Genomic DNA, 26,031 nt, shown 5'->3' on the forward strand with positions numbered 1-26,031 from the left:
AACTTAAAACACATTTATTTAATCAGGCTTTTAACTGACTCTGTATACAATCCTTAATATGTCCATAATCTTGTTGTTTATGTATGATTTACATTGTCACTTTGTAAAGTGCCCCTGAACATGTTATATGAAAGGGTGCACTATAAATATGCTGTAATAATAATAATAATAATAACACCTATTGATGATACAATAGGTGAATTTATTTAAGCAAAATACATTATCCATCTCTAATAATTACTTCCCTCATTGATTCTAACACCTATTACAAAAGAAAGGGAACAAAACAAATTATACAGAAAAAAGTGACAGCTGTATATTTACATTAGCAATGTAGCCTAGATTATCAAGGACAAACAGTTATCTCCCCTTGAATGTTCTAGGCTAACAGGTGTCTCTCCTCACATACTTCCTCTTTGAAGGAACACTCCTGAGAGAAGGATCTAAAGTAATTTCCATGTTCAATTGTGAGTCAAGAATAAAAAATACAGTGAAGTAACTTGACTTATGGAAAGGAATGATGTCTCCTTTAGTGACAGGGTCTATTTTGATTCAATTTTAGGGCGCAGTTTTGTAGGATGGCTTGGATTTGAAACATCTAGTAGAATCCCTAGAAGTCACATGATGTAACATATTTGCATTTTGCTAACCATGTGTGCATATATTTAATAGGCCTTGTAGGGCCTATACAGCCACAGGACTTCTACTTGTTAGGTTAGGCCTCTTTGTTACGTGTGTCAAGATGACACTACAGAATAGTGAGGCTATTAATAGAATACTAATGATAATATTGAGAAGGTCCATTCTTGACCTTGTCTTGCTTTGTCTTGTCTGTGTGGAGTTACCCGAGACTGAGTTCATTAATAGTATGTAAACGCTAGGCCTAAACAACTGTCAGTAATGAGTAAGAACCCACTGGCTCTGAACTATGACGGGCGGATGCGGTCACAATGGGCCATTTATATGACTTACTAATTCCATTTATATGACTTACTAATTCCATTTATATGACTTACTAATTCCATTTATATGACTTACTAATTCCATTTATAAAGCTTTATAATTAATTACTTACTTAGGCACGTATGGACGCTGAAACCCATCGAAATGGGTGACTGAATTGAATATTATTTTCATAGTTTGATAAATAATTATGAAACTACGTAATTATTTATCAAGTCTTATAAATCCATTTATATAACTTAGAAAATAATCGGCAATCTCCGTACTCCTTCGTTGAGTCGGCCAATTGGCCAATCAAATCCCTCATTACATATAGCGGTGTTTTACCTTTCATGGCCGCTATTGTAAACATAAAATGACGAGAATAAGTTTTATGCATGTTTTAGTTATCCTAGCGTCAATTTACTTTGCTAAGGTCACCGCTCCCCCTCCACCCACCGACCGGGGTAGTTCTTTTCACAATTTCTTGCGAGTTTGCCGAAATATCATGTCAGATGTTGTGAGGAGTCTTGATTCTTCGGTGGATCATGTCGCAATGCAGCATAGGCTACAGGCAGTTGCCAACAACTTAGTTCGTACTACCATTGATCATGATGAATGTGCCGAAATATTGGACTTGGTTCAAACCATGATGCAGGATTTACATCTGGAGAGGCAAGTATTGCATTTTTGTATGTTTATGTTGGCCTGTAGGCCATACATAGGCCTAGGCCTTGAGCCCTAGGCTAGAGGCCTACTTATATAGGAATTATAGGACAGAACATGTACTATTATATTAAAAAGAAGCAGATAAATCTTTGTCATATTACCGAATGCGTATTGCCCCTTCGCTATCCCGTTCCGCCGAGAAATCCCCCAAGAACATTCTCGCTCGCGTATGCCAATGGGCTCGGTGGAACTTGATAGCGAAAACTCACTATTGACTATTGAGGTTGCTGATGCTCATGTTTTATTCATTTTCAGGGTATCTGGAGACGAAGTGGATGGTTTTCAAACACAGCGTGCAAGTAATAGGAATGTTGGGCCTTCGTCTTATGCAATCACAAGGCAGCAGTTGGAGTATCTGTTTGACCTGGATTTCTCTGTTCCACTAATTGCATCGATGCTGCATGTGTCCATCGATGCTGCATGTGTCCATATCAACAATACGTCGGCGACTTCGGTATGCATATCACAATAGTATCTTAGTTAAATACAAAATATAACTATCCTATGTCTTGACATGAGTGTTGCATTGAACCCCTCGCGGCTACAATACAATATGGTACGGCTTAACCCGCTGACCCATAGAGGATTTCCTTTATGATTCAATGGTTGGCACTGTAGCCTAATTATAAAGCTAGTTAAGCAATTGCCAATGTCGATTGGGGTCGGCCAATGGAGTGGTGACCTGCGACGAAACTATACAAGTGTTGTCTGGTGGTATAGATTGTGCTGTCACGTGAACTTCACATCAGCCCGGCCCTCTTATGGTTAGTACTACCATAATATATTAGCATAGGCATTTTAACTGATATATTATAGGCCTATAAGTTGTAGTATAAGACATTTACAGGTAGTGTAATTCAGGGAACTTTAAGTAATATAGTATGAAGTTGAAGTTCCTGTTTCATGCTATTTTGGGGTGTTATAGCAGCGTTCATTTATGATTATTTAATAATGCTCAATTTTGTACTCTTTGTTGATATTTCAGGTTTTTTCAACTGTCTTACAGACAACGACGTACTACAATGGCAGACCATGAACTGGATAATATAGTTCGTCCTATGTGCCGTAGTAATAGGCACCTTGGTTACAGATCAGTCAATGCACGGTTGGTGAGCGATGGGGTATACACTACGAGGCAACGGGTCAGAGAAAGCATGCTAAGGGTCGATCCATCCTCTTTGGCTCTCCGCTGGTGTCGTACAGTACAAAGAAGGACTTACAAAGTGTCTGGGCCTAATAGTCTTTGGCATATCGATGGAAATCACAAATTGATCAGGTATTATAATTTGTCATTATTGATAATTTTTATACGCCCACACGATAGTATGGGCGTATATTGTAATCGCCCCTGACGGTCCGTCGGTCCACAATTACCTCGTGCTCACTCTACAGGCTACAATTCTTCATGGATTCTTTTGAGATTTATTGTGTGTGTCAATATCTCCATGAAGATGATTCCTATTGATTTTGGTGAGGATCTGATAATTTATCTCCGAAATATTGCATAAAACTCTGAAATCGCGTTCATTTCTCAGTTTACATTTGGCTCGTGCTCACTCTACAGGCTACAATTCTTCATGGATCCATCTGAGTTTTATATTGTAAGTCAATATTATTATGAAGATGATCCCTATTGATTTTGGTGACAATCCGATAATTTATTGCCCAGATATCGCATCAAACTCAGAAATCGCGTTCGTTTTACAGTTCACATTTGGCTCATGCTCACTCTACAGGCTACAATTCTTCATGGATTCCTTTGAGATTTATTGTGTGTGTCAACATTATCATGAAGATGATCCCTATTGATTTTGGTGACGATCCGATAATTTATCTCTGAGATATCGCATAAAACTCTGAAATCACGTTTGTTTGTCAGTTTACATTTGGCTCGTGCTCACTCTACAGGTTACAATTCATCATGGATTTATTTGAGTTTTATATTGTAATTCAATATCATTGATCCGATTATTTGTCTCTGCGATATCGCATCAAATTTTGAAATCGCATTTGTTCTACAGTTCCCATTTGACTTGTGCTCACCCTACAGGCTACAATTCTTCATGGATGCTTTTGAGTTTTATATTGTGAGTCAATATCATTATGAAGAGGATCCCTATCGATTTTGGTGACGATCCGATAATTTGTCTCTGCGATATCGCATCAAATTTTGAAATCGCGTTCGTTTTACAGTTCCCATTTGGCTCGTGCTCACTCTACAGACTACAATTCTTCATGGATTCTTTTATTGTAAGTCAATATCATTATGAAGAGGATCCCTGTTGATTTTGGTGACGATCCGATAATTTGTCTCTGCGATATCGCATTAAATTTTGAAATCGCATTCGATTGATAGTTCCCATTTGGCTTGTGCTCACTCTACAGGCTACAATTCTGCATGGATGCTTTTGAGTTTTATATTGTGAGTAAATATCATTATGAAGATGATCCCTATTGATTTTGGTGACGATCCGTTAATTTATCTTTGCTATATCGCATCAAACTCTGATATTGCGTTTCGTTTTACAGTTCATATTTGGCTCTACTCACCCTACAGGCTACAATTCATCATGGATTCTTTTGAGTTTTATATCGTGAGTCAATATCATTATGAAGAGGATCCCTATTGATTTTTGTGACGATCCGATAATTTGTCTCTGCGATATCGCATTAATGTGACTATCAAAGCTGCTGGTGGGCGTATCTCACCTTGCTTGGCAAGGCTATCTTTTAAAACAGAATTATAAGCCAGGTAAATCCTCCCTCTGTTCCCCCTTTAAGTATGTTATTTTAATTGAATGAAAAATTTGACTTTTGATAATATGCTATCATCTCTTTAATCTGTAGACTGTCTTATTATTTGCTGCATGTACATGATTGTGATATGAGGTATAGTTGTATAATATTAATAGAGCAACTGTTCTTTTTTTCAGGTGGGGTTTTGTGTTTCACGGTGGCATCGATGGATTTAGTCGATTGATAGTTTTTCTTACCGTTTCTTGTGACAACCGAGCAGAAACCGTTTTTTCATCATTTCTGCAAGCAACAGCCAGGTTCGGAACCCCCTCACGTGTAAGGGCAGACTGTGGGAGTGAAAATAATGAAGTTGAAAATTATATGAATATTTATCGTGGAAGTTTGATTCGAGGAGATCAGTGCACAATCAACGCATTGAGCGGTTTTGGCTCGATTTGTACTTCGGATGCACTAATGTATACTATGACCTGTTCTATTACTTAGAAGATATTGGTCTTTTAGATGTTAACAACGAAATGTACAGGTGGTGCTTGCATTATGTGTTTAGACCTCGAATTGCTAGGTCAGTTGAAATTTTCCAGAGGCAGTGGAACCGCCATCGTTTGTGTTCTGCCCGTGGTAGATCCCCTTTGCAACTATATGTTGAAGGTGTTTTAAGACTCCATGGTTCTGGCAGGCAACACATATCCGAGTTGTTTTTTTATCCAGGTCATGGTGAGGACATCAATCAAGCACATATTCCAGTTTATGGTGTAGATTGGAATGGTCCTACACCTCTGGTGAATGACAATGACACCCGCTTGAATGATATTCCTTGCCCATTGAGTGATGATCAATTGGAGCAGTTACAAGCTACCGTGTTGCCTTTAAGTGAATCTGTTGATGGTCGTGCAATAGACTTGTATTTACACACCCTTCGTTTTGTTGGCTCAGCTGACGATGGTCAGCAAAGCTAATCAAATTATTACACAACAGGTTGAGCATGCTAATTGAATCCTCTCAACTGTGACAGCTTTACCTATATCTTTAAAATGTGGCACATCATTGGTGACACTGATCCTGCCTGGGCTGAAGACTGGCATGTGATTTGAATGGCCCAGTCACAGATGATTGCCTGGGTCTTTTTTATACGCCCACATTTTCACGTATTATGCCGTCGCCCCTGTCCGTCCGGACGTCTGTCTGTCTGTCCGTCCATCCGTCCGTCCGTCCACAATTATTTGTGGACTCTCTACAGGTCACAATTCTTATCCGATTTTGACGAAACTTGAAATATAGGTTTATCCCCAAAAGATCTCGGCTGCTTTCGATATTGGCATGTATCGGATCGAAACTTCATGGATTATGGCCCCTGATTGTACGAAAAATCACGTTTTTAGCTTGTGGACCCTATAGAGGTCACAATTTTTATCCGATTTTGTTGAAACTTGAAATGTAAGTTTATAACCCAAAGATCTCGGTTCCTTTCGATATTCGCGTATATCGGACCCTAACTTCCTGAATTATAGCCCCTGATTGTACGAAAAAACACGTTTTTAGTTTGTGGACCCTATAGAGGTCATAATTTTTATCCGATTTAAAAAAAACGTATTATTATATCACCGTTACACCCTAAGGACGACTGAGTTCGAATTTCGTGAAAATTGGCCCAAAACTGACAGACAAAATGGCCGCCCCTTGTTCTCAAATAGCGTAAAAATATGGTATATCAAGGTTGTGGACCCTATAGAGGTCACAATTTTTATCCGATTGAAACTTGAAGTGTAAGTTTATAACTCAAAGATCTTGGTTCCTTTCGATATTTGCGCATATCGAATTATAATTTCCTGAATTATGGCCCTTGATTGTAGGAAATCCATCTCTCGAAAATGTGGGCGTATACTGCCTGGCAGCCGCTGGTTTATTCTGATTTCACCATACAAAATCCTATTTTCTACTGGTGAAGATTTTTTTTGAAAAAAGCAATTCATATTGAAATTATTCAACTTTAAAATCTACACTGTATGTTTTAACACCCTGTACAATTATCAACCTCCCTCCTTGCAGGTAAGCTAAATATCTGGACCAAGTGACCAATGAATATGTATAGAACCGATTTGCCTCCAGGTTTTGTGGGGATGTTGTTGATTCAAATTATATTTTGACGTTTGAAGTTGCGCTAGGTATTTTCGGGAAGGTAATCCAGCATGGCGTCCCTGTGGGTGTCATTCCTGCGGGTTAATTCCTGCAGTTTAGGATGACGTTAGAAAGAATATTGTTGCCTCTGTGACAGATATATGTATTGATTTGGATGTCCAGACTGGTGTGAAGTGAACATGTGAGTTTTGATGAGGTTTTAGCTGTGATAAGAGACTAATATGAACACAGGACCCATGCTGGACTGGGGACGGTTTAGTTCTGGAATCTATCGGCAGGTGGCAGTAGCTGACGGCTAGAGTATTATGTCATACTCATAGTATAAGTGGTCTGACTAGCTTCCTCTAGACTAATTTAGCCAAGGTTCAGAGCATTTAGTAAGTCAGTAAGGAATTAATTACTGTGTTAGATACGATATGGGATGTGATAAGGTCCAGATGTAAAACAACTTTGACAATTTTATTGTTCATGTACAAATGTACTGTATGCTTTCGAATAGGGCAGAGAATACCTAAATATCTATAGGCTGTTTCCAGTTTGTTGAGTCTAGGGATTTTGACTTTTGGGAATTCGATGCAGCCTGCGAGATACTCGATGTGGTGGTTGGTGATTAACCCTCTTTGGGCTGTTAGTACCGTTGTTTATGTATACTCTGTTTCACTTTGTACACTTGGTAACATGCTGTGTTACAAAATAATTGTACATGTAAGGCTTATGCCACTTTGATAAATAAACCTAATTTGTTTACCCTCTCGCTTTGTACAATTATCTCCCTCCGCGTCCCACCTTGCAGGTTCAACTTATGAATACCCTGTGCCCAGGGTAACACAGACATGACCCAAATACATGTATACTGTAATTTTTTCTTCATTGCACCTTATAAACTCAATAAGTGCATGCCCTGATGATCTCCCTTGCTCTGATCAATTTCACAAACATTACAAGACTGTTCAATTGACCTCTTAGAAGTGAGCTTACGGTACTGAAGTATCTGTTGGGAGCGGTCGCGACCTTGTAGAATGGCAGCACCATATGTGCAATGATGTATTCCACTTGTATGCTGGTGCTGCCATCTACAAGGTCATGACCGCTCCTAACATATACTTCAGTATGTATGCTCTTAATGTGCCACGGATTATAAAAAGTGGGGATTCGTTTTTAAGGGACTGGAGTAAACATGTGGATACAGAAATATAGTTTCTCTTCGGGAGACTCAAGGCAAATTCCCCCAAATATTTTTCTAGTGGAAACCCTGTTATCATGGTTATACAGGGAGAGTCAATAAAATGGTAATCCAAAAGTAAACTGTTAATGTTTAAAGAATATGTATTCCCCAGCTAAATGAGCATTTGCATCGTAAGGTAGAGGCTATGACCGTCCCAAGCATATCATGGTTGCATTTCTGGGGTCACGGATGACTCGGTACCGTTGCCCTGAACTTGACATGCAAAAATCACCACTTCAGACTTCTTCATTAATTTCGGATTACATATTACAGTTAGGCCAGGGCTCACTCCATGACAGTCATCCAAATAACCATCAAAATCAGGCACAAAACTATCGTCACAAAAATAATTGTCACTTCTGTGTTCCGACCCATCATCTGAAAAGTCGTAATCCCCATAAAAAATCACAAAAAATCTCAAAAACATTGCTTCTATTGAACATACTTTCGAAGTTTTGATTGAACTTGACCACATCTCAAACACTGCTGGTTACATCAGGGAGGAATCCCAACCAGGACCTAACATTTTCCAAACCCAGCAGCCAATCCAAGTTTGATCGCAAGGTTCATTTGTGACTCGAACTCTTCAGACTTGTCCATATCCAAGCCTCTCGGTAGAAAAAAGTCCAATGCACAGGTGGATGCATAGGGAAGGCGCTTGTCCTTCTCCCGATCAAATCGTTATCTGTTTTCCGAATCCATTGGGAGGGATGGTATCAGCCCCGGTCATAAATGTCAGAATGTTTCTTAGAGTAACGTCTGTCTCCGCTGCCCCATCTGTGGATTAAAAATATCATAGAATTGTTAAAATGTTAAGTTATTCCACTATCAATTCTTATCACCCTGGTATCAATTCATAGAAGCCACGCATCAACTTCAATTCATCACATATGAATACCGAGTGGTCAAAGAGTCCAAAGCTGTATGACCCCTTTCATCTGGATTGTCAACGTGAAGAGGCCAGAGATGTGTGAAGGATGATTACATACTTAGCTCTGCAAAAAGTATTGCACATCCCATAAGAAGAAGATGTATTCTTCAAAAGGGAGCTCTCCAGGCCTCTAGTTAATAGTTCTAGCAATAGCATTAATGTTGTAAAACATTGAAACTCCTTAAGATCGTTTGTAGAAGATTTATTCTTCCAACAGATAAAAATCAAGTAAATGTCTTTTATGGAGGACTTGAACATGGAATTGATCAAATGTTGTAACTACAAATCCAGCATAATCTATACAAATCTGGCAAAAGCATGTGGCTGGTCTAAATTACCTTACATTCGCACCTAGCTCAGGTGATTTATCATTAATTAGTTGCTTTGATTGCATAATCATTGCTGTAATGCTGGGAGAAAAGCAATTTTGATGGCAGATATAGCAAGAAAAACATCATGCAAACCTAATATAAGAGGATGTGGTAATCACTATGCTTTTATAAATGCACTATATAAAACCAAATTCAAGGCACAGGTTTACTTACTTTCTAACTCCACTAAGAATTGTTCAAACAAGTAAATCGTGTTGTCCTCCATCTCCCTCAGCCCTTCGACATTAGACTTTTCATATTCGAAAAAGCTGCTCAAAAGTCAGCTTTCTGTCAGATGACGCCATTATGGATTTAAAATCCCTGGGGTTCCTCATTATGTATTTGGTGAATAACTCGCCAATACTATCCATCCCTTTTATAAATTGATCCACCCCAGCACGGACCCTGAATGAAAAAAATAATCTTCTGAAAACCAGCATGATAAATATGAAATATGCGATCAAGTACCAACCATATGAGATAGTAATATTATCAACATTAAGCACATCTTAACCAAGTTATGCACTTTTTTGTAGATTTAATAGGGACAGCTTATGGACAATGAAAAAGAATTTAAATTACTTCAAAATTAATGTTGTCTGCAATAAATTCACCATGTATGTAGCATAGCTATGGGAAGACTAACAAAGACAGACAATGCATCAAGGCCCACCATGAACACTTCTTTTTAAAATTATTATGAAACCAAGATGCCAAGAACTTGCCTTGAAAGGCTTTCATATGCCTTGACTGGCTTTCAAGATACTTTTGATACTACTTATTAATTTTTTTATGCTAGCCCATAGGAAGCATAATCGAGTGGCACAAGCATCAATTGGAGTATATAACAAACTCTATCCTGTCTTAGAAAGACACACAAGTATTCCAACCGAATGAAAAGTTGACGAACTCATTTAGATAAATAAAAAGGATTAAATGCAAAAACATACACCATATTTAACATCCACTTGGAAAATTGTACAAATATGAAAGACCCATGACAATTTCAAAAGTTGTCTGGTTTATGTATATAACAGAATTTAAAATAACAGTCACGTCTAGTCCAATACACATAACTATACTGCAACATCCTTAATCTCTAAATTCAATTGAGCTTAACAAGAAGATTCATACATCAAGGAATACAATGTAACTGCAACAAAGCCATATGATGCAAGGTCAGCCAAACTTCAAGGAACTAGAGAAACCATACAAAAAACTGAGATAGTAATGAAAACCCTATCTTAACGCTCAAAGGGTGTACCTTATCGAGGTTGATATAAGCTGTGGCATCCGGGATTTCACTGATATCATCAGAATCGCCCTCCACATCCATCCTCGTCATTAGATGCCATACTGATGGACTTAGGTATTGCAGTCCATTTCCACCATGTAAGAGGCTCCAGGACACGAACTGACCAGCCTTGAAATATTGGTTGCTGTCAGCCGCCTCGTTATCGAGAAGGAAGGATTTCTTCTCGTCATGGCCCCCCAAAAGACCGCTATTCTTGAGGATGTCCTCCATCAAAGGCTGACAATAAAAGAGAAGGAACATACATGTACTCCAAAATTAAGCAACATACAGAGTGGTCTGAACGGCATACTTCCCCTATCTTAATATTAAAACTACTCGTGTAGATACTGAAGACAATAACAGATGCCTTTTCTGACACATACATTCCAATGTATTTAGGACACGAAAACAGTGGTGAACTATGGGCTGACAAACTCTACATAATCATGTCGGTGCTAATTATCAGTTAGAACCATCAAGGAAATCACTCATGGTTATCAATGTTTTATCAATGGTTGTCTCCACCTCTCCACCAACCAGTCTTTGGAATTCGTGAAATTAAAGTTAAAAAGCTCCATCATCTACAAAAATTTGCCTTGCAGACAGACACTTTTTAAACCATCTGACCTGTTTTAACTAAAGTAGGCGGAATAATCAAACCATGACTTTTTGATGTATAAGGTACCCACCAATTTAGAACAGTCAGAGTCTAGGTTAAATAGTAACAAAATGTATTAGTTCGTGGAATCCTAAACCCGGGTATTATGTGTTGTAGTCTCATCAGAGCAACATACCATAAATATTTGTAAGTTCTATCTGGCAACGTTACGGAGCACAAAGCACCATCTACAGGAAAGAATTTAAATCAAATATTACAGTATTACACGCATGTTAATCTGCATTATCCTATTTTTAATTATCTACATGTGCTGCAGCTTACCGAAAAAACTCACGGGTGGGACCTCCATAATCCTCGGCCTCCTCACCAGCAAACCTCACCCGAGGAATCCAGGAAAAGTGAAAAGTGCCCCTTGTTGCACGGAGAGAACTTTTCCACACAGCAGATCTTCTGATGATAACCGACTGTTTTTTGTCTCCAGTTGGTTCTCTCGTTGCCATTATGAAGCTGACAATTAAATCCTCTGCTGACTTGACTTCCGGTTCACTTCTCAGGGACTCCGCGAGGGCAGCTATCAGGTCAGCATCATCATGGGGTGTGCTAAAGGCAAAAATGAGTACCGGTAATAACATTCATCAAAACCAAAATGTCAGAATAAACCAGAACTGACATAATAGCATCATCTTTTGATGCCAACATTCAATAAACTGCATTTTTTGATGTCAGTATAACAACAGTAATAATTAACAGGAATGATAACAAATAGCATTATTATGGCCATCCAAAAAGTATTTACAACCGTTGAACCTGCCCTTTAAAGACTATCATATTAGTTGAGCTAGAAATTACTTACACATCCAATATCTGCCCTTCATCTGGATCAGGAACCATTGGGGTAAACTCTGATGAAATATCTCCATCCTTAAACAGAGAGAGAAAAAATCAGTTTCATGAACCATGCACATAAATACAACAATTGTACAGAAATTATCCATACAATTATCCAGTTTTGTGAGAACAACATTTGGTAATTAATAGTGGGAGTCAAGGAACCCATAGTTTTTTGCTTCAAATGCGGTACCAAATGCTCCCTCCATTCACTAGGGGAATTCCTCAAAAAATGTGTCATAAAAAATGACTCACCAAGTTTATCTGGCATTAATCTGGGATCACTCATCACTTTCGCTTAAATTAGCCTCATAACTTTTCATCCAACCCTAATACTAGTCAGCTAAGAAATACTAACCAAATGGTCTGTAGCTACAGCTGACAGGAGATTTTGTGTCACAGATGTAACTCCTCTTCTGGGTCTTCGTAATAACACCTGGAATAAAAGTCATAAAATCATGATGTTAAAAAAAGGTAATCTCTCCATACATAGGACCTCAACCGAGTCTCAATTCATCCTACAGCAAGAGGATGGAATTTTCTAGTAATTTCATTAGCACTGACAGGGCCAATAGTTTATTTTGTTTTCATATCATATGCAACCAATGTAAGAGGCCATACTTCTGGTATTTTCAGGACCTCCTCCCCGTAGGCTTGGCAGGAGATCGTCAGCCAAGTTCTAAGTATTGCCGCCCTTTTAGCGTGGAGTGTCCTTATCTACAGTGTGGCATATGAATTCAATTTCGATAACCAGTAAGATTGGGATGGCTGATGTAGACAGTGTAGGTTTATAAGGGCCACTGGAACGTGAAAAAAGGGACCATAACCATGATGTTAACATTTTTCAGAGAGCGCCTACCCCCTCCAGCGTAGGCGTATGTACACAAAATGGGCCGAAATTTTCAGTCTCCCCTTGTGCAAACGTAAAGTATGGCCCCTTCAGTTCGTTTTTATTTTCCATCATTGTGGTGCATTATTAGTTGTCTTGCAATCCCATCCAAAATGTCCAGGTTTACACCAAGTCCAGGGGCCTGATTCACCAAGCCTCCGTAACGGCTTGCATTTCCGCAAGAGCTCCGTAACGACTTGCGTGATATTCACAGAGCCACCTTAAAGTTGGGCATCCGAAGAATGGTCCGCAAACTGATCATTTTCAACGGCGACCAAGGACTTACCGCAAATCTTGCGAATACCCCAAAAGCACTCTGACAAAGAACCATGGGGGAAATATTTAAAAAAGTTACTTACTGTTGGTGTATCAGCTGGTTCATATGTGAACTGGGTTTCCCCCTGGAAGAAGAAGAGGGTACATTGTATGACCTAATCAGATACTGTAAAACATCGCGAATGGGGAAACAAGTTATTTCGCCAGATAAGGCGATTATTTTGTTTAAAGCTAAATTTAAGATGTTTAGGCGACACTCTATTTATACCTTGTTTTATAGCAAATAAAATCTTATTCTTAATTTTTTTCTGACCACCGCTAAAAAAACCAGTGAAAATAAGTGCGCTAAACAAGGTATGAATAAAGTCTCGCCTTATCCTTGAATCGAGCTACAGCTAATTCGATTGCACCTTTCACTCCGTTAGATCAATTCAACCTTCATAAGTATGTAAAATGTCATGAATCAAATCAGATTCAAAATTTGGTCTTTCAGATAGTTTTCACAATACATTTAATACCTGCACACAACTTTTAAATTTTCTTGACCAAGCAATTAAAGAGAATGGGTCTGAGTTTGGTTTCATCCTTAGTGGCAAAATTATTGCCAAATTATTGCCAAAATCAATTATAGACAGTATGGCACTAAACTGGCAATCATAACGCCATATCAGCCTTGAAGTTGTCTTAGACTATTCATTTCTGGTGAGAACCCTCTACCACAAGTAATTGGCCTTAGATTTTCCGGCCATTTCTATATGAGGTGCTAGTAAAATATATTGCCATCCAGGACCCTTCTCAGGACGTGCAACCCCTGTTCATGACAGACGACCTGTTATGGCATAGGCATGTTCACCACAGGTGAGCCAAAAATCTCATGTGGATTGCTACTGTTTTTATGAAATTACCGTGGAGGAAGCAGGATCTGACAGTTGAGTGTCAATGATAGGATGTCCAATTACTGGTAAAATATCTGGTAAAGTGTCATTCCAGGAAGGCACTTGTCAAAGAAAAACCATGTATGAAATATTTAGTTATAGAGCATAAAAATCAGGACCAAAAAAATTATGACCCGGAAGCAAAAACATATTGATGTGAGTGTATTTTCCCTAGTTCCGCCACGACAAGGATCAACATTGGTAAATTTTCGATCATGAAATAATACCAACTATTACAATCACAGTCAATATTTAAGATGATATTCATATCTGGAGTCATAATACAATTTTCTCATCCACTTGAACGAAAAGTACTAATGTTATTTTCCCTATTTGAATACACAATACTATTTTCTCCATAAGTTTCTGGCATGTAACTTTTTTCCGATACCATGATTGTGTTGCAAGATCGGCTTCTGTTCATTGCATGAAGGGAGGACACATTAATGAATTACTTTTGTAGAAATCTATTTTTTCAACTAGTGTTGTCCATCTAGATGTCTTATAAGTGATTATTACTCTCAATATTCTGACATCTTAATTTTCATTTGTAACTGCAGTTAACCTCAACAAATTTACAGGGAAACATTTTCCCTCTAAAATGCACAATCATTGAATGATTTAATAATTTAATTAAAAAAATTGTTGTGTTTTCACCACTTAAATGTCATCAAAATGTTGGAAAATTCCCCATCTGCCGATATTGGAATAAGCAATAGTGCTTACAATGGCAAATATGTTTTGAATGTATGAATAAATCTGAATCAAAGTTTGATAAAAAAAATGTTACTAATAATTTCGTTGATTACAATTTAATTACATGTAGATACCTCTGTGCTAAGGGTGAAACAGTTGATAATATCTGCCAATCTGGTACTCAAAAGAAAGGCAAAGCAACATACCTGATTAGGTGACGTAACTAAGGCTGGACGATTTGGCTGACTAGAAGTAGGTATTGCTGAAGCTGACTGCAAAATGAAAATAAGAACAGGATTGGTAATAACAGGTGCAACATGCAGCTATTAGGCCCCTGAACTTTAAATTCGCATCCACTCCCATCAAATGCGTACACACCAAAATGAATTTAAACAAATACAGTCCTGAATTCAAAGTGCAATAAATAAGAGATGTTTTGAACTTTCAGCCCACATAGACATTCCCATCTCCATAAAATGCAATTTTACCTGATTGGGTGCTGCGCCTTGAGTTGATAGTTGACGCTCAGCTGAAATGTTGGGGGGGGGGGGAGAGACCACTCACACCTTGGGCCATATTGTTTTGACAGAATCCCTCCCAGTATTTCCCCTTCATATCTATGTGGTGTTTATATTTCAGTATACACATGTAGTCAAATAGACCGAAAAGTACCTTTAGTACCTCTGGTAAATTGTGCTGTAAAGCCGGATGGAAAAGGTAATTACAAACAAGAGGTCCATGGGCCTGGACGCTCAGCTGAAATGTCAGGGGGAGACTTGGGCCATATTGTTTTGACAGAAACCCTCCCAGTATTTCCCATCAAATCCATGTGGTGTTTATATTTCAGTATGTAGGGGTTGGGGTTAGGGTTAGTCAAATAGACTGAATAGTACCTTTAGTACCTCTGGTAAATCGTGCTGTAAAGCCGGATGGAAAGGGTAATTACAAACAAGAGGTCCATGGGCCTGGACGCTCAGCTGAAATGTCAGGGGGAGACTTGGGCCATATTGTTTTGACAGAAACCCTCCAAGTATTTCCCATCAAATCCATGTGGTGTTTATATTTCAGTATTGTTGACAAGAACTTGTCATCTAAGTGATATTTTCTAATTCAGTACGACACCATTTGGGACCAAGGAAAAGGTGTCTTTGAGAAATGTTGACTTACACATGGCTATTTGAATGAAGAGTATTTTTTGAATGTATGAATAAATCTGAATCAAAGTTTGAAAATAAAATGTTACTACAGTAATAGTTCCTTTGATTTAATTAAGGGTGAGGCAGTTTAAAATGTATGGTACTCAAAAGAAAGGCAAAGCAACATACCTGATTAGGTGACATAACCAGGGCTGGACGATTTGGCTGACTAAAAGTAGGTATTGCTGAAGCTGACTGCAAAATGAAAATAAGAACAGGATTGTTAACAGTTGCAACATACAGCAAAAGATTTTAGAGTAGGTGGGGGCAACCCAAGGAGTAGATGGGACAACCTTTCGTGGTTTGTCCAATATCTGGGGCACAAAATGCTACAGTGGGGGGGGGGGGGAAGGGTGATGAATTTTAGCTTAGAGAAAAAGATTTAAGGCCTGAGGTAGGCCTTATGCTAAGTACAGCACCGACTAAACGAAGCTTCTTGGCATGCCCCCAAAATGTGTCCCAAAAAAATCAGGTGGCGGCAGACATGGCAGAAGTCGGCGATTTGCCGCCGGCTACTTTTGAAGGGCCTGGCTTTTTGGCCACGCCCCCTCCTCTCAAACTAATGTTCATTACTCAGTTCCAGTTACAAGATGTCGTTGGGGACCCAAAATATTTTTCGTGATACATGTAGCCACATACCGACAAGAATTTGTGTACAACGTGCTTTGAAATTATTTCTATAACATTCAAAACAATCTCTCATCATTTGAAATCAATTGCCTGCGCAATAAAAATGCTCTGAAGTCACGAGGCTTATCTATTAGCCCACAGACCCACTCCCAACCCCATAAAAAGCAATTTTACCTGATTTGGTGCTGTGTCTTCAGTTGATAGTTGAGGCGGCCGACTAATGGTGGAAGTACATGTACGTGTTGACGTTACAAGGGCTGGACGGTTTGGCCTTCTGGCAGTGGAAGTACTGGCAAAAGCAGACTGCAAAAAATATTTGTACGTGTGAAATGATTGACTTACACATGGCTATATAAAGTGCCTTAAATGGGGCCAAGACATAGGTGTTGACTTGTGGACTGTTGGCTTAGGCAGAGTCAATTTCCTTTGCCTGGATAAACCCACATTATTTAAATACCAAATGCATATGAAAATTACAGAATAATGGTTGAAACATACTTACATCAAATTTGCACCCAGTATAAAGAACAGCATCCTGCAATGACAAAAGACCACCTTCTAACGTCTGTCACATAGAACACAAATTTTCATGGGAGTACCATGAAACAGAAAAGCTATGATTGAAGAGCATGGCAATTTGCTACCTGCAGTTTTTAGTTTTAGCAGTATTTCAGTAAGGTGATACATAATTTTTACAACATATTGTGTATGACCTGGCAATGGCAGGCCTTGACCTACTTTCAACGGCAAAATTAAGTCTGCTTTATGGATTTATAGGCGGCCACCAAGAAACGAATATGGAGTAACCTTGACTCAACCTATTGCAAAAGACAGACAGGCTGCTTCCATAGGCCAAATAACTTTTATATTTTAAAAGTTTTCAGCTATGTTTGGTTTCAATTTCAATGAAATATGAAACTTACCGAATAACTGTCAACTTGACATGTGGCCTCAGGTACACACTGCACACATGCTTATTGGTTTTGAAGAATGTCTTGATACCCATGGGTGTGCGTTCAGCAAAGGGGAAGAGAATTTTTGATTTTGTCGCATAGAGCATATCAATTGGCACTGTCCCCAAGAGAGGAAATAGTACCCAAAGGAACTGATCGAACTGCTCGGAATTCAGGTCCAGCGGAATCTCTGTGCCGACCCTTCCTGTAACCGAAATTTCATCACTCGGATAGCCTAAAGATAATAAAGGTAAAAAAGCTATATATATAAATATATGTAAGCAATGGAACAATTCACTGACAAACATGTAAGAGGCCACTTAAGTCACAAGCATACTGAAGAATAGAGACTTTTGGCAAGCGGAATTAGATGCATGTTGGAGACATCCTTGGACCAGTAGGTGGAGACCTATAAAGGGTACATAATAAGGAATTTAAAGCCCCTCTTAACCCATAGGCCAGATACTCTTGAGGCAGTTGCTGTCCGCACAGAGTAAATGATTCAGTAGCGCCGTCTGTCTTACAATAGTGGAACGCGTCGCGCCAATTGAAATCGACATGGGGTCCATCCAAGCAAGTCAACTTAATTCTTATCTTTTCCGTTGGCCTCCCTCTTTGTCTTTTCTGACGTTTGGTGCCACTGGCACTGGCTTGTGGTCGCGAATTGGACTCAAAATTGGTGCCAAGTGAAGTGAGGAAGTCATCGTCATCAATGTTCTCCATTATTTCCCCAATCCGGCTGGTAAAAATCTGACTCGTTCGTCTGATTCTTGCTCTGGTAGCGCTTAAGGAACTGGGTGCCCCATCCCCCGTACTTACAGCATGACCTAAACAGAAAATGAATAATGCAAAAGTTTTGTTTTCAGAAAATTACTTCGATTTGGGACAACACTCCTAACTCCTTTTGCCCATTTCAAACCGGAACCACTTTACAATCAATTAGTCTAGAATATCTAGGCCTACATGTTGTATAATGAAGCACACGGTCTGAATACTGCTGTCTAGAAAGGGGTTAAAAGACAATCATTCATGTAAGAAAGCAGGCAAGGAGTATCAAGTCAGGCGCGGGTCCAAGGGGGGGGGGGGGGGGCTTATAAGACTTAGAAAATAGATTGATATAGCTACCATATTATTTACAAGGCTTTATAAATCATTTATCAAGCTATGAAAATAATATTCAATTCAGTCACACGCTTCGAGGGGTTTCAGCGTTCGCACGTGCCTAAGTAAGTAATTAATTATAAAGCTTTATAAATGGAATTAGTAAGTCATATAAATGGAATTAGTAAGTCATATAAATGGCCCATTGTGACCGCATCCGCCCGTCATACTGAACAACACCTTGCCAGACCCAAGGTCAGGAGTCATTAATACAGGTAATGTTGTTGTGGGTACCAATTGGTCACCAATACCCTTAACCGTTATTCAACCAAACAATCATATTCCCCATTTGACACAAGATGACAGTGTTAATTTGCAGTCCCCCCAGTCAGAAGAAATTACACTGTCAGGTAATAATTTGGGGGCTGATCATAGCACGGATGGGTACCCGGTAGATAATATTCATGAAATGATTGGATACAATGTTACAGCTGCAAATAAATCTAAAATAATAGCCAGTGAATATATTGATCTAAGTATTTTATTAAAATCAAATCATGATCAAGAACAACATAAATTTCTTTATATTGATGCGGATGGTAAAATAATATCTAAAGACAAAGAATCAAATAAATATCTTGATATAGAAAAATGGACTGATGCTTCCATTATTTTCATGAGCATTTATACCAGTGCACATCCCAAAAAATGTCAAGAATTGTTGAAATATTTGAGAACAATACGCATGGCGGTTTCTAGAACCAATGGACACGGTTGGCGTCAATATGACGAACAAATTAGACATAAACGAGCTCAAGCACCACATAGCTCTTGGGAACATTGACTATGAGCTTTGGCTCTTGTATATGTCCAACGTTACTAACTCTCAATATGTGCATGCGCCTGCGACACACACTTCAACGAAACCCCCAAATTCTACCTATGGCAAATGTTATGATTTTAATTTTAAAGGGTTTTGTAATAGATATCATTGTCCATATGCGCACACATGCATACAGTGTGGTGCTGAACATGCAAAAGTGGCATGCTGCCAAAGTAGAGCTTTTTACCCACAAAACTCCTTTCGGCCTCAATCTACCTTTCGATTCAATAACACTGCCAGTTTTAGACAACCAGACTCTTCAAACATTAGACAAAGAGGAGCCTCCAATTTTACCCGTGCTAGGAGATTCCCAAGATATATGGGCCCTCGGTAATTCACCCCTCAAAACAGAAATTATAACTAAATACCTTAATATCTACTCTAATAAATCTGCTGCAGACTTTTTATACGCCCACATTTTCACGTGGACGTATATTGTCGTCGCCCCTGTCCGTCCGTCCGTCCGTTCGGACGTCCGTCCGTCCACAATTGTTTGTGAACAGTCTACAGGTCACAATTTTTATCCGATTTCAATGAAACTTGAAATATAGGTTTATCACCCTAAGATCTCGGTTCCTTTCGATATTGGCATCAATCGGACCATAACTTCATGGATTATGACCCCCGATTGTACGAAAAATCATGTTTTTGGCTTGTGAACACTGTAGAGGTCACAATTTTTATCCGATTTTGTTGAAACTTGAAATATAAGTTTATAACCCACAGATCTAGGTTCTTTTCGATATTCGCGCATATCGGACCGTACCTTCCTGAATCATGGCCCCTGAATGTACGCAAAAACGCGTTTTTTGGCTTGTGGACCCTATAGAGGTCATAATTTTTTATCCGATTTAAAAAACCGTATTATTATATCACCGTTAAACCCTAAGGACGGTTGAGTTCGAATTTCGTGAAAAACGACCCAAAACTGACAGACAAAATGGCCGCCGTTCGTTCTCAAATAGCGTAAAAATATGGTATATCAAGGTTGTGGACCCTATAGAGGTCACAATTTTATCCGATTTTGTTGAAACTTGAAATGTAAGTTTATAACCCAAAGATCTCGGTTCCTTTTGATATTCGCGCATATCGGACCGTAAATTCCTGAATTATGGCCCCTGATTGTACGCAAAAACGCGTTTTTTGGCTTGTGGACCCTATAGAGGTCATATTTTTTATCCGATTTAAAAAAACGTATTATTATATCACCGTTAAACCCTAAGAACGGTTGAGTTCGAATTTCGTGAAAATCGGCCCAAAACTGACAGACAAAATGGCCGCCGTTCGTTCTCAAATAGCGTAAAAAATATGGTATATCAAGGTTGTGGACCCTATAGAGGTCACAATTTTTATCTGATTTTGTTGAAACTTGAAATGTAAGTTTATAACACAAAGATGTGATAGAATCCGATTTAAAAAATCATATTATTATATCACCGTTACACCCTAAGGACGACGGAGTTCGAATTTCGTGAAAATCGGCCAAAAACTGACAGATAGAATGGCCGCCCTTCGTTCTCAAATAGCGTAAAAATATGGTATATCAAGGTAGTGGACCCTATAGAGGTTACAATTTTTATCCGATTTTGTTGAAACATGAAATGTAAGTTTATAACCCAAAGATCTTGGTTCCTTTCGATATTCGCGCATATATCGGACCGTAACTTACTGAATTATGGCCCCTGATTGTACGAATAATCGCGTTTTTAGCTTGTGGACCCTATAGAGTTCATAATTTGTATCCGATATAAAAAAACGTATTATTATATCACCGTTACACCCTAAGGATGACTGAGTTCGAATTTCGTGAAAATCGGCCAAAAACTGACAGATAGAATGGCCGCCCTTCGTTCTCAAATAGCGTAAAAATATGGTATATCAAGGTAGTGGACCCTATAGAGGTTACAATTTTTATCCGATTTTGTTGAAACATGAAATGTAAGTTTATAACCCAAAGATCTTGGTTCCTTTCGATATTCGCGCATATATCGGACCGTAACTTACTGAATTATGGCCCCTGATTGTACGAAAAATCGCGTTTTTAGCTTGTGGACCCTATAGAGTTCATAATTTTTATCCGATATAAAAAAACGTATTATTATATCACCGTTACACCCTAAGGATGACTGAGTTCGAATTTCGTGAAAATTGGCCCAAAACTGACAGACAAAATGGCCGCCTCTCGTTCTCAAATTGCTTTAAAATATGGTATATCAAGGTTGTGGACCCTATAGAGTTCACAATTTTTATCCGATTTTGTAAGTTTATAACTCAAAGATCTTGGTTCCTTTCGATATTTGCGCATATCGAATTGTAATTTCCTGAATTATGGCCCTTGATTGTAGGAAAAATCACTTTCGTTTTAGCTTGTTTTCTATCCATCTCTCGAAAATGTGGGCGTATCCTGCCTGGCAGCCGCTGGTTAATACACGGCCTACGAAAAGGATTTACACTCCAATATGAAGGTCCTAGAATGCGTGTACAATCAAATAATTTACTATCTGTTAAACAATATCTAAATGAAGTTTGTGCAAAAATTACTAAGGAAGTAAAACTAGGTCGAATCCTGGGCCCATTCGACCAACCCCCAATCTCCAACCTTCATATTTCCCCTATAGGCATTGTACCGAAATCTGATGATGGGGTGGGTGGAGAATGAGAACACATCTTTCTTCGCCATATGGTATGAGTATTAATGATTATATAGACCCCCAATTATGTACGGTTAAATATACATCCTTCGATAAAGTCAATGATAAAACATCTTCTTTAGGCAAGAATTGCATGTTAGCTAAGATGGACGTGCAGTCTGCATTCAGATTATTAAAGATAAACCCAGCAGATTTCGATCTTCTTGGTTTCATGTTTGAACATAGGTACTACATTGATAAATGCCTATCCATGGGCTGTGCGGTATCGTGTAGCATATTTGAAACATTTTCAACTTTAGTTCAATGGTTAGTTACATACAATTCTGGTATTACACCCTTAGATCATTACCTTGATGACTTTATTTTCATGGGGGCAGTGAATAGTGATGACCGTATTATACTGCTGAAGACATTTACTAATATTTGTCAGGAATTGGGTATCCCCTTATCCAGCGATAAAACAGTTGGCCCAACCACCACTTCAACGTTTTTGGGATTAGAAATAGACACGCAATCATTTACTGTTAGAATTCCTGAACAGAAATCAAAAGATTTCACGGTCCTAATCAAAACATTCCTGAACAGGAAGAAGGTAATCCTTAAAGAAATGCAGTCCTTGGTTGGTACATTGAATTTCTTTTGTCGAGCTATTAGATCTGGTCGGGCATTTAATCGTCGTTTTTATGACTTGATGATAGGCATTAAACGACAACACCATTTCATCCGATTATCACATGAGATTAAGGAGGATCTGCACGTCTGGCTTGAATTCTTGTAGCACTTCAATGGAGTAACCCTTTTCCCAGAAGAATGTTGGTTATCTAATGACACTCTCAAACTTTCAGAAATAGTGCAGGGGCACATGGCTTGAGCTGCGGGGTTTATTTTAACTGGGAATGGACTTATTTGCAATGGCCTCAATCATGGAAAGATCACTCAATCATGCGAGATATTACTTTCTTAGAGCTGGTTCCTGTTGTCTTAGCTATTTCTATTTGGGGTCCTCGACTTTCTAATAGGAAAGTTATATTTAATATTGATAATCAGGCTCTAGTTTCAATTCTTAATTGTCAAACATCAAAATCTAAACGTGTCATGTATATCTTGAGACCATTCATTCTAAAAATTCTGCAATTTAATATTATTTTCAAAGCTTGTCATATATGTGGCTATAAAAATACAATAGCTGATTCTATTTCGAGACAGGACTGGAAACGGTTTCGGAAAGAAGCTCCAAAAGCCAAGCTGAAACCAGAGCAAATACCCAATACTTTCCTAGAGGCCATATTGAGAATGAAGTTGACAGACTACTAACAGCTGCCCTTTCAAGAAATACTGCGTTAACATATAAGATTGGTCTTGATGCTTTCCACATCTTCAGGACAATGTACAAATATGGATCCATTTGGCCACCTCCCTTAGATCACATTGTCACCTTTATTGCCCATATATCTCTGAAAGGATTAGTATTTTCCACTGCTCGTCTGTATGTGGCTGCGATCAGTTATAACTGTAGAATTTTGAACCTGGCAGATACCACCAAAGACTTTATAATTAGTAAACTGTTAATTGGTATGAAACAATCAAGCATAAAACTGATACCCGCCTACCCATAACTCTTGATTTATTAAAACAAATCATATCCGCTTTACCATGCGTGTGTAACAATGACTTCGAAGTCAAGTTATTCTGTGCAGCCTATATTCTGCCCTCTGTTTGACCCCCCAATTTTTTTAGAAAATAAAAAAAAAGTATTTGTGATACGTTTCGGTAATCAATACCTTCTACGGTGAATAAATCCCACATCCCCACTCAGTCATAAACTTGCATGTTGTAGAGCATTTCCGACAGTCTATTTTTCAAAATTTTCTTGGCGAGGTCCCCAATGGACTCGCTAATTTGGCGCTCACCAGGGGAATTCGTTGAGGTTCGCAAGTCCGTTCGTTTGACATTTTGTTCTCTAGTCGGATAAAATAGTGATAAGGTGATGAACGGTATCTGGGCAGATCTATTTATCTCGACGATCGGTGCCTGACAGAATACTGTAAGACAGCATTTCCGGCAGTCTATTTTTCAAAATTTTCTGGGGGAGGACTCCCTACTTTGACGCTCGTGAGTGGGCTTCGTCGTGATTCGCAAGTCCGTTCGTTTGACACTTTACCTCATCGATCAGTGCCTGAAATACTGCCAGGCTGCATTTCCGGCAACCTGTTTTTCAAAATTTTCTTGGGGAGGCCCTCTACCCCTAGTTGAAGCTCGTGCCTTTGCCCCCTTAACCTTGGACTTTTCCCCTCCAATCACCGACGGCTGGCGCCGCCACTGACTTTAGCCTTCTACGGATACCTTCGTGTAGGGGGGGGGGGGGGCTGACTTTAACGAAGTGTGGTACAGACCAAATTATAAATATAAGGGACATAACTCTTTCAGCTACCATTAGGACTAAGACTAGTAATTATTTCCACTGCTCGTCTGTATGTGGCTGCGATCAGTTATAACTGTAGAATTTTGAACCTGGCAGATACCACCAAAGACTTTATAATTAGTAAACTGTTAATTGGTATGAAACAATCAAGCATAAAACTGATACCCGCCTACCCATAACTCTTGATTTATTAAAACAAATCATATCCGCTTTACCATGCGTGTGTAACAATGACTTCGAAGTCAAGTTATTCTGTGCAGCCTATATTCTGCCCTCTGTTTGACCCCCCAATTTTTTTAGAAAATAAAAAAAAAGTATTTGTGATACGTTTCGGTAATCAATACCTTCTACGGTGAATAAATCCCACATCCCCACTCAGTCATAAACTTGCATGTTGTAGAGCATTTCCGACAGTCTATTTTTCAAAATTTTCTTGGCGAGGTCCCCAATGGACTCGCTAATTTGGCGCTCACCAGGGGAATTCGTTGAGGTTCGCAAGTCCGTTCGTTTGACATTTTGTTCTCTAGTCGGATAAAATAGTGATAAGGTGATGAACGGTATCTGGGCAGATCTATTTATCTCGACGATCGGTGCCTGACAGAATACTGTAAGACAGCATTTCCGGCAGTCTATTTTTCAAAATTTTCTGGGGGAGGACTCCCTACTTTGACGCTCGTGAGTGGGCTTCGTCGTGATTCGCAAGTCCGTTCGTTTGACACTTTACCTCATCGATCAGTGCCTGAAATACTGCCAGGCTGCATTTCCGGCAACCTGTTTTTTAAAATTTTCTTGGGGAGGCCCTCTACCCCTAGTTGAAGCTCGTGCCTTTGCCCCCTTAACCTTGGACTTTTCCCCTCCAATCACCGACGGCTGGCGCCGCCACTGACTTTAGCCTTCTACGGATACCTTCGTGTAGGGGGGGGGGGCTGACTTTAACGAAGTGTGGTACAGACCAAATTATAAATATAAGGGACATAACTCTTTCAGCTACCATTAGGACTAAGACTAGTAATTATTTCCCTTTATTTCATGATGGACGAACGTAGTGGGAGTTATAAATAGACAATTTTTCCCTTAATTTTTTTCTCCCCTCTTCCTGCATTTTTGGGTTGACTTTTTGGTCTAGAATTGGAGACAAGGGATCAAATTTGCAATTTCATAGCAGTTTTGGGTAATACTGATGATATTACAGCGGAGGGATAGGGGGTGTAAAGTGTCTTTCTGCAGAGCAATCATTGTGTCGGATGTGAGATTTTCACCCCTGTCAACTTCAAATCCGTGTAGCAAAAAATCTAAATGGTCAACCCCCTACAAAATTATGATGAGGAGATTGCCAAATGTTGTCCCCATTGTGCCTATAAAGATTGGAACCAACGGAATGTTGAGAAAAAAGCTACAGCCTGTGATGTTACAGCCATTTAACATTGAAGTCAATGGGCAAATAATTGCTAGTCTGAGTCCTGATGATATAACAATTAATGGCCGACATGGGATGTTGATATTTTTT

The 26,031-nt window shown here is 39.0% G+C and overlaps 2 long non-coding RNA genes across 5 annotated transcripts; one reads left to right on the forward strand and one right to left on the reverse strand.

Moving 5' to 3' along the window:
- Positions 1–1,098: 1,098 nt before the first annotated feature.
- Positions 1,099–7,311, forward strand: LOC126818852 (uncharacterized). The gene is made up of 3 exons (XR_007679368.1): positions 1,099–2,125; positions 2,657–2,947; positions 4,605–7,311. It is a non-coding gene; the product is annotated as an uncharacterized LOC126818852 (long non-coding RNA).
- Positions 7,312–7,872: 561 nt separating this feature from the next.
- On the reverse strand, positions 7,873–18,446 carry LOC126818840 (uncharacterized). Of its 4 annotated transcripts, none has more exons than XR_007679343.1 (13): positions 18,342–18,446; positions 17,438–17,702; positions 17,017–17,049; positions 16,689–16,817; positions 16,014–16,079; positions 14,895–14,960; positions 13,141–13,182; positions 12,251–12,328; positions 11,858–11,925; positions 11,326–11,604; positions 10,356–10,622; positions 9,266–9,496; positions 7,873–8,566 (listed from the first exon to the last, which is right to left on the reverse strand). It is a non-coding gene; the product is annotated as an uncharacterized LOC126818840 (long non-coding RNA). The 4 variants fall into 4 exon arrangements; XR_007679345.1 differs by having other exon boundaries at positions 12,148–12,328; XR_007679344.1 differs by having other exon boundaries at positions 18,287–18,386.
- Between the last annotated feature and the right edge of the window lie 7,585 nt (positions 18,447–26,031).

This window comes from Patella vulgata, chromosome 4 (genome assembly GCF_932274485.2).
Source record: "Patella vulgata chromosome 4, xgPatVulg1.2, whole genome shotgun sequence".
Lineage (NCBI taxonomy): Eukaryota > Metazoa > Mollusca > Gastropoda > Patellidae > Patella > Patella vulgata.